The 10,812-nt window shown below is 35.5% G+C and overlaps 1 pseudogene; it reads right to left on the reverse strand.

Moving 5' to 3' along the window:
* Positions 1–3,054: 3,054 nt before the first annotated feature.
* On the reverse strand, positions 3,055–7,436 carry LOC149556003 (UDP-glycosyltransferase 86A2-like; annotated as a pseudogene).
* Positions 7,437–10,812: the final 3,376 nt, after the last annotated feature.

Genomic DNA, 10,812 nt, shown 5'->3' on the forward strand with positions numbered 1-10,812 from the left:
TATCAACAATCCATTCTCTATTTCTTTCAAATACAAGTTACTATCTACCATGCCTTTAGCAAATCCAACTTTTGCCAAGTAACTATCCAACCTTGAATACTAGGTTCTAGGTGCTTGCGTTAGATCATATAGAGCTTTCCTTAGTTTATATACCATATCTTTTTCTTTTGTTAGAGGGAATCCTTCAGATTGTTCAATGTATACCTCTTCTTCAAGTTATCCATTTAGGAAGGTTGATTTGACATTCATTTGATACACTTCTTCCTTCATTTCTTGAATCCAATGATCATCTTTGCATGCTTCATTTGAAATCTTAGGTTCAACTTGAGAAAACAAACATAATTTACATACTTCTTCATTTACCTGATTTTTGTTTCTAATTCCAATGATCTGTTTAGGAGGATGATTCTTTGATATACTTCTACTAGGAGTTGTCAACTCAACTCTTTCTTCTACTCTAGGCTCAGATCTCTGCTCTCAATTTGATTCCCATTCTACAAATCATTGTTAGTCTCAATGATAACTCCCACATTTTCATGGTTAGCCTTTGGGTCAATAATAGTTACCAAAGCTATCTCTTTTATTACTTCATCCTTCTTAACCAATTCGAGCTCATTATCTTTTTCATCACAATCATTTAAGAATCTTTCCATAATTGAGCTTTAAATTCTTAATCTTCTTTAGACAATGAGTTCTTTTTTATTTTTTCTTACTCTCTTAGGACATTTGGATGAAAAATGACAAAACTCTTTACATGTCCAACAAATAATTTTTTTCATACCATCTGGATCTCTTTCCATAAGAAGATCAATACCTTCTTTGATCTTCACATCTTCTTTAGATTTGGGTCTATTGTCACTTGTGCTTCTATTCTTTTGCATATGAAACAAAAGGATTCTAGATCTGGAAACTCAATGCTCTATTTTTTACACAAATATGATAACTCACCAAGAATCTCCATATTCTAGGTGTCAAAAATTTCTCTATCTTATGACTATGTTTTTTGAAATGACTCATCATCAATCTCCCAAAGCTGTTAAGTTTTCTATTCAAGGACCTGATGCTCTGATACCAATTGTTAGAATATATAGTCCACCAATATAAATGAGAGGGGGAGGAGATGAATCAATTATACAACTATTATCACAATTATCAACCTCAATCAAACTTAAGGTCATGTGAACAATATAATTAGAAACTACAACAAGATACACATGCACAATAACACTAGATATGTTAACCAGGGAAACCCTTGATCAGAGGGAAAACCCCATTGGGGATGATACCCACAAGATGAAGTACTAATATAAATATTCTTTGTTAGAGGATGGACCCTGTTAGGAGTCTATAAGAACATTCAACACATATCAATCCTTGCTAGGATATTTTGAATCTCTGTTAGGAGTTATGGAAGGTAGATGGACCCACTGTCTAAATGATTTTTGTATTATTCCTTGTAGAATAATAGAATAGAGTAGTAGTTCCTTCCTATTTCTTTGTCCTATCAACCTGACCTCTACTCCTTCTAATCTTGATACCCATATCACAAACTTTGCATCTAATAGTCCCTTGGATAGTTTACTCGCATCTACCACAATAGTTTGCTCCTTTTGGGACTTCACATTCAATACTTGATAGACACTTATGTTTGCAAACAAGAAAACCATCTTTTCTTTATACTCTATCTTTAAAATAATTCCTTGAGTTGACATTGAGCCTTTCCCAATTAATTATAATAAGATAATTAATTAATTCACAATTATAATAGCATTGTTGGCTCATAGTCCATACAAAATTTCACACGTGCGACGTCAATACTTGCACACTCATCGACATCACCATCAAACTATCCGTGATCACTGGCTAACCCTATATCACTTGATTATAGCTCTGTTTGAAGATTTAATAGGACCATCAGAAATTGCTTTCTATGCACTTTGTCTAGAGCATTGTTCTCTATAAATCACTTATAGCTTTTGTACATCTTCATCTTAGAGTTTGCGCATTCAACCTCATCACGAGGATGCAAGGCACAACATGTACTTAAATGTGCTTCACTTGTACATCAAAACCTTGTCTGTACAACTATCATCTTTGTCTACTACTCTACCAGTCTTCATAGATTTACTGCTATGTTGACATTAATGACAAACACAATCATGAATGCAACATGTCAATGCTCTCCAATGCTTAAGATACTCCCCCAAAGGAATACCATCAACATTCATGCTAACATATTAATGCAAGGGTGATTTATTGAGTATAAAATATACAAATACAAACTTTCTTATAATGGCAATATGTGATTATATATCAAGAAGTATCATGATACATGCATTAAATGCCTAATGCCTAACACAAATATTAAATGCCTAGGAAACTATAAGTAAATTATACAAGTATTGTCACACTATAACTAACTTCTAGAATAACATGACCCAAGACTTATGTAAACTTAATAGATGAATATTCCCTTCACTAGTTAATTACAACACACAAAACCTTATTCGTGTGACTAACACATATGATCTATAAACATCCATACCAAGTTGATTAATGATTGATAGAAGCATGACACTAGTTGATGTATCAAACAAGGTGTATTATCTTTACAAGCTTTCCCTTTTATCATATCATTCTTCTAATTGGTTGAGGTATATGTTCTGTTCTATTTTTCCCTATTGGTAATTCTATGAATTATTTTCTTCATTTCTCAAATTGTTGTTGCTTTTAATTTGAGCAACTACAATAGCTATTAATGCTCTAGTTTCTCTATCAAAAGGCCTCCTTTATCTAAGTCATATAAGATTTAATTCAAAATTATGAACATGATGAGTTCTTTCTTCATTTTCACAAAATGTATTTGCTAAAGCTAAGTATTGTTCAAGCATCTTCTACCACTAATGTCACCAATGCCACCTATTGCTATAAGTATGGTGAAAAATAAAACTAAAAAGGTAGTACACATAAAATAACTTTTTCAAACCAAAATCAATTCAATGATCAAAGAATACTTCCAAGAATAGTAAAAATAAAATATAGATAACCACTTAATAATAATTAAGAAAAAAATACTATTAGATATTAAATTTTGGAAATGTAAAATTTAAATACATTTAAAATACATTATTTAAAATAAAAGATAGAAAATAAGAATGACCAAATGAATAAGAGAAAACCTTATAAACATATTGAACATGTGTTTGTCTTGAAGTCATTTTCAAAAGACAGACCTTTACCAGCCACCACATCAATAAGTCCATCGAAATCCACCTAAAACAAATCCTCAAAACTCCTCCATCCTAAGACTGCCCACCATCCAGATTATCCTCCACCTACTATTCCCTTGGACCCATTTTCAAGAAATAAATCTTTTTTCCGTGTTGGCAGTGACACCAAATAGTCCATAAAATCTATCATGTTTTTTCAACACGATCCTCCTTCACGCACTGCTCTCATTATTGTCTCTCTCACTTCATTACTCCTTTTCCTCATCTCTTCATCTTTCAACAATGCTCTCACACATCTTGCGATCTCAGCTCCCTCAACAACTGAATCATCTCTGCAACTATCAAACCTCAGCCCAATTTTCCAGTGGTTTACAACCAACATTCTATTTGTGCTCTGCTCAATTCCAGTGCGAAAACCACCATTGGAAGACCAAGACTTAAACTCTTCATTGTAGAATTCCATCCTCCATGAGTGAAGAAGCCTCCAACAGATGGATGTGATACAAGAAGCTGTGGAGACCATGGAACCGAAAGTCCTCTATCTTTTGTTTTCTCCAAAAAATCCTCAGGAAGAATTTCATTGTAGTCTATCGATGATGTTGTTTCTGCGTCTGATATGACCAAGTCTGGGCGTATCACTCATAGAAATGCCTGTTAAACAAGTAGCCAAAGTATTAATAACAGCAAAGATAATAAACATAGATTGTGAACATTGTCTGTATTTTATACAGGTAGAAGAATACCTGTTCACTTTCCATCAACCCTCTTGCTATCTCTTGCGCTTGAACTTTAGAAATTGAGCTAAGTTTCCAAATGAAACATATAAAACAGAACATTTGGCTTTCGAATCCAGCCGTGGTAAGCACTTAGATTCTGCCCACAAGCTTAATGGTCTGGGGCTTTCTATAGAGAAATCCTCTTGTTTACCTTTGCTTTCAAAATACATTGAGCGTATTAATGGACCAATCGAGCGAAAAAGAGGAGTTCTTTCTTTGGTGGCATTGCTTGCTCGAATTTCTAGTTCATGGACTGTGTTGCCAATAATCCACGCGGCTTCTTTGAGTGCAGGGAGCTGTTGCACAAGAATCTGATGCACGGGATTTGATGGGTCTCCTGATTGAATATCTGATGGCAGATCCTGAGGGTGCATTGGAGGAAGACCTGGGATATAATTTATCATACCTGTTTATGCAATCATGCGATTAGTAAATTTAAACTTGAAGATGGTGACTAACCTTTTTCTGCTATTGACCCCTCCAGTTTAACTTAATACTATCAGAGAACATTACAAACAAGACAAGCTTAAAAGAGATCACTACGTAATGGGACAGTACCATCAACTTGCATTTTACAGTGAGATCATTGATAAAGCTTTTAAATTCACATGTAGTAACTCTAGGTTAGGTTGTTTCATGGATACTGGAAAAGAAATGAAAGACTGTATACAAATTATACACGATACCCATCGTGAGAATTGTCATGATCCTCAACTTTTAAACCTTTTATACGAATTATTAAGGATGATGAAAGACTATGCATGTACACGATACCCATCATGGGATTAGTCAGGCTCAAATTTTTAATATGCATATAACAAATTATTGGAGAAGATGAAAAACACTGCATGAAAGAAGATTGCCAAGAATAAACAATAGAATTGGAATGTAATATTATAGTGTCAACCATTGTCTTTAAGTTTATATATTGGGTGAGAACTGAATTTTCCCTGCAGCTTAAGTTTATACTATTAGAGAACACTACAAACATGCAGCCTTAGAAAACAGCTAAAGCCTTTACAAAAAAAACAGTGAATGATCATTGCATATTTATATATTGCTATCAACTTTATATACTTTGCCAAAGATCTTAATAATACCTAAATATGTAAAGGTGAGATGAAAGCAATAGAACAAGAAGAATCAATTATGCACCTTGCTTCTTGGGTGGAAAGTCACCATTGTCAATGATCATTGACAAATGTCTGTAGATGACATGAACATTCATTGCCTGTGACTAGAATTCCACAAATAGAAGCTCAAATTTCTTAGCAACATCAAAAGTCCATGGAAGAAAAGAGCTTCCAATAATACAGGAGACTGGCTGTTCACAACTCCGTGTTAAGAGTTTTTCAAGAAGATCTTCTGCAGAAGCTCTCATGGTGGCCTCAAGTGCATCGACGGCTTCCACTAAAGTGGCTGTTTGCTTGAAATCAAATGGCAAGCTATCTGAAACTTGAACAAAAGGAATGTTTGAAAGTGGGTTCTCTCAAATTCCATGGTGATTTCGAGCTTTCATCATTCTGGAGTGATTGAAGTCTGTATTGATGAAGGTTATAATAATGCCTTGAGAAGCAAGCTTCTCAGAGAGTCTTATCAGAGGATTTATGTCAAAAGTATGAACCAAAGAAATTCATCACTAAAATGTCAAAAGTATGAACCAAAGGAATTCATCAATACACCATCATATTCTTCATTGTAATCACCACACATTGACTATACTAAACTTAATCTACTTGAAGAAATATAGGAGAACAAGCAAGCACTAAGACACATCAAGTATTCACCAAACTCCAATGAAAACTTTATTATCTCAGTAGCTCATAGCAACAATCTCATATAAATCTCCTTTTACAAATGAGAAATGAGGCCTTTATATAGGCCCTCGATTACAATAGGTGGCCCCAATGATCACATTAACCGATGGCCAAGATTGTGCCACATTAGCCCTAATTAGGGCTAGGGCAATGGAAAGGAATCTACATTAATTCCATAAGGAATCCACTACTGTAGTGGGTAATAAATGCCCACTATGCATGCTCATTTAAGGAGTGGGGTGTAATAAATGATCCCTATGCACACCCACTATGCATTTAATGCATCTATCCTTGATTTCTTCGCTTGGAAGATCGAAATTGATGTAACACTATTTCCAACTCCTCTGTACTGATGCTTAGTGTAGATTCTTTCTTGAATTCTAGAACTGCAATTGCTCTTTCTACTTTTCCCAAGCTTTCATCCCAATCTGGTAGTAAGTCCTTAGTAGTGTGCATTGTATTTGAGAAGATGGAGAAGTTCTCAAAATCATCTCTTCCATATACATTTAGCTGAAAGAATTCCTCTAACTTGACTTTCAGATTATTAGTTGTCATTTTTTCTTCACCTAATCTTTGTGATAACAAGGATGCAACTGCATTTGATATTCCTTGCTTGAAGTTATCAACAATCTTTTTCCATCGACTAGATTCCCTGGTAAAGCTCTTAGACTTTTCCTTAGCCATGATTACTGCACTGTACCATCAAATAAAATCATAGACATCCCCCTCATTGATAACTTGACCATCAATCAATTCTTGCTTTGGGATATCCATCAGATTCTGAATGCCAGCAATCACCTCTTCTTGGTAAATATGCTCATCCACCCATGATTCCTCCATGCACTATATCCTAGAGATTGTAGTCAATGCCCTATTACGCACTTGCACTAATTCTTTTGCATGTTTGAAGGCTACCTCCTAAATTCCTTCGATCTAGATCTTTGCACCCTAAGCAATCTGCTTGATTCTATCAATATCACCTACCACTTCACTGGAAACACCTGTTGGAGGGACAAATGATGGACCTTCCTCTCTTACTGGATGAGGCAAGTTATTGATGTACTAACATAAGGCCTGAATTTCTCTTTTCTTCTTTTTATACCCTTCTTCTACTTTCTTTAGCCTATCCTTCAAAGCCTATGCAGAGTCATCAAATTCTTCCAATATTTGCTTCCGGGAGGCCTGACCAAGATTTACTTCCATAACATGATATTCATTTGGAGCAATCTAATTTTTTTTTTTGTCAACTATGGAGTTGCAATCTGCAAGATTCTGGATCTTGATTCTCCTCTGATGAATTTAGTATATCTTTTTTCTTTCCCTTGTTCTTCTGATCGGTTTGATCCGTCCAAAATTTCCTGTAATTCAATTGCTGGATCGACCTCCCTTTGTTGACGCAATTGAATTCGTTTCCTCAACCATTCTGGAATTGGTATACTTTGGTCCCTTGGAATTACCAATTGTTCTTTCCTTTAGACTACACAAATGTCAATCTCCTCTTCAACTCCTGGACTATCCATCGTAACCTTAGGAACTATGGCCTCAATACTTGGAAGATGTGTTGCTACTCCTGGAGTTTCTTCCTCTAGTGGACCATCTCCATCATTAATCATTTCTTGCTCTAAGATCATAGCAAGACTTTCTTCTATAGCAATATCTTGATCTCTCCCTCTTTCTTGCATGGACTTTTCATAGGCATTTATACTTAGCCTATCATGAATTGACCTATCCAAATTCACTTCTTGCTCAAATCTCCTTATACTTGTCCCTACATCCTGCCTTTCAAAAGTTTCTATCTCTTGGACACTTGGAGTTTGACTCGGAGAAGAGGGAGCATCTCCATATTTTTGCTTCTTATTTTGAGGTTCCTGGATGACTTCCTCAATCCTAGGATGCTTTTCTCGAGGTACCTCCTTCCCTTTCTTGGTTCCTACATCTTCGAATGGAGTTCCCCTTTCTTCAACAGTCCCTTCAGATATTTGTCTTGATCTTTCATCCCTAAGTGGTCTATGGCCAAGCAACCTATATGTGAATCCATTAGCTGGTGCAACTAATTTTTCAAGCTTATGCTCGAATCACCACTTTGTAAAATCTAAGACTTGTTTTGAAAGAGCTTCAAGCTTTGTAATTTCTTTCTTCTTCCAATCAAATGGTTGAGCTGTCATTTTGGGATTGAATCCCTTCCGCATCACATTTGGGTCCTCCTCCATTTGATAAAGAACCTTGAATATGTTGCATGTTCTGATAATGTTCAATGGTAGTCTTGAATGCAACCTTTTTCTAATCTCATTCTCGTCTGCTGCATTTGCCCAAAAGTCCTCAAGGTGAATCTTGTGTTAGTACTTTGATCCTCCTACTAATGATATCTTGTTGTAAGGATAAAAATCATTCCTCTTTGGATAAAGTGGAAGGTGGAAGAAGTGGAGCTCATCTGATGATTTCTCTGTAGCTTTTAGACATGGGCATACCACAGTTTTCCCTTCTCCTATAGAAATTGGAAAATGCAATCCCAACTTCTTCTTCCCTTTTTAAATCTTATCATAGGCTGTAAGTTGTCGAGTAAGCTCTAAAAAGACCATCTTGTCTGTTGGATACCTGGGAAGTTTGTATGGTTCCATGGAGAATCCTTGAACTCGGATGCATGAAAAGGTAGGAAACTAAATGAACTAGGCGCCATATTCCTCGACCAACTTCATTGCACCCATTGACATTCTTATATGTGGCCTCTTTTGTAGTTTTCTTACTATGCGCATGGCAAATATATCATTAACCCTCATGTAATCATCTTTTGAATACAAATGCAACTGTGGGTAACATTCATGGACTTTGAGGTGTTGGGTTCCGCTTCCAATCGGTCCTTTGCATCGTAGTCCATCATAATTTGTCCTCTGTCCTAGCATGTAGATGAAATAGGAACTCATGTAAAATTTCCTTGTATGCTCTAGATTCATCAACTTTTCATTTAAATTATCACTAATGAGCCCAACCCAATCTATTCTGTCACCTTGCTCCATTACCTGCTCAAAAAAATACCACATCCAAGATTCAAACCTATAAGAATACAGGATGCCAAATATGCGACTCAACATCATGACCATATCACTATATTCCCTCTGCAAGTCGAGCCATACTATTTCTTTAGGAATCTCTGAATGATGCGGTCTATTCCTTTTCAACCATTTTTTGTTGATTATTTCTTCACAAAAAATGATTCCAGACATATAGATTCTCAGTGCTTGCTCTTGTGTTTTTGTGACCATCCTTGGATTTGAAGGAATTCCAAATGCTTCAGAAATGGATGCAGGAGAAAAATCTGCTAGAATATTTCCTTCAGAATCCCGGATGGTTTTGTCTCTAGGACTGTAGTGCTTGGTACATTCCACGATTAACTCTGGATGTTGAAAAGAAGGAGGGAAACCAGCTGCAACAAAAATTCCACTTCTCACAATTTTTGTAGCCAGGTGTGTTGGGTGATAGTCATTATATTTGAGCATTCTCCAGTTAAAATCTTTCAAATCAAGGCTGCCAAGACTTGTATCTCCAATTTCTACCCAATTTGACACAATTTTGGATTCAGGATAGAATCCTCTCCTTTCATTCTTTATCAGTTGTCCTCACATTTCTCTTGTTCCCCTAGGCTTTGCCATTTTCCTTTCCTACAAAATAGAAAATGTACACACATAAGACTATGCAAGGAAAGTATTAACAACAGATACATCTTGTCCATAAGACAAAGATTTTGAATTTTCGCCAAAATTTCCATACTCCTTTCAAGATTCACTTTTCAACACTTCCACGAAAAATATGAAATTTCACAACTCATTGCAAAGAAAATTCCTTTCTGATAGGATTCAAAATCTTCTATCATGAATTCCCAAAAAACTCCTCAACAATTTCAAAAAATTTCTCAAAAAATCCACTTCCTTGAACTCCTCGAATCTTACTCCTAGTCTTGATTTGCTCTTCAAATTTCTGCGTGAGCCTGAATGAGTGAGAGGGTATCTTATATAAATCATTCTTCAAAAAGATGCCTTTAAAGCTATGGACTAAAATTAGGCAGTTGCTTTACTTGACCATCAAGGTTTCCATCTTTTGTGCCACTTGTCACTTTTTTGCTGTTTGATTCAAAAAGCTACTGTTTTTGATGCTCTTAGCTTCATGATGAAGCTAAGTATTCTTCTATTATTATTTGGATTATTATTCAAAAGATCAAATTAAATATTAGTTTTACCAATATTTAATTTTAATGTAAATCCAAAAAAACTTTTGAAGGAAAATTATTTTTTTGCTTTTCTTCTCTGAATCCAACTTTCACTTCATAAGAAATTTCATTCTTTTGCTCTAAATTTTCAGATTTTTCCTCTAAAATTTTAGATTTTTCCTACTTTCAATTGGATGTCTGTTGCTTCAATGATAATATTTCTCTGCCATAGCTACATTCCGTAGTCCTGAAATAGCCAATTTTTGGCTCTTACAGACAACACTATCTGAGCTTTCTTCTCCATACTAGGCAAAATGTAGTTGCATATGGCATCCTTCAATATTAGTTTATGCTATTCCTTCCAAAGCTATGCTGATCTTCTCACTCCATCGCTAAGATAGAAAGCTTCACATTCATTCATTAAATTGCCATCTAAGTCATCTTAGACAAATTGATAGTAACCTAAAGAAGTTTCTCTTCTCCAACTTTCTGAATAAGAAGCCACTGTGCATCGTCAAACTTACTTATTTGCTTGTTACTCAGCCACTTTATCCTAGCATACTAATGGACCTATAGCATTATTTCCATCAGCAGTAGGCTTAGTAGTTACCACTGCCTCTTCATGTAAAAAGTATGGGCACATTCCTTAACAGTTGGCTCACAACTGATTTCTACTACTGCCATGTGCCTAGCACCTTTGAGCACCGACTGTGGGTCCATAAATTCTCCAGCAAAAAATCTGGCTACCACATCCTCCTTGTGCATTCCATAGTCCAAAGCGGGCTTTT

The sequence above is a fragment of the Cupressus sempervirens genome, chromosome 5 (assembly GCF_028749045.1).
Source record: "Cupressus sempervirens isolate cs-2001-9-10 chromosome 5, ASM2874904v1, whole genome shotgun sequence".
NCBI classification, from domain to species: domain Eukaryota; kingdom Viridiplantae; phylum Streptophyta; class Pinopsida; order Cupressales; family Cupressaceae; genus Cupressus; species Cupressus sempervirens.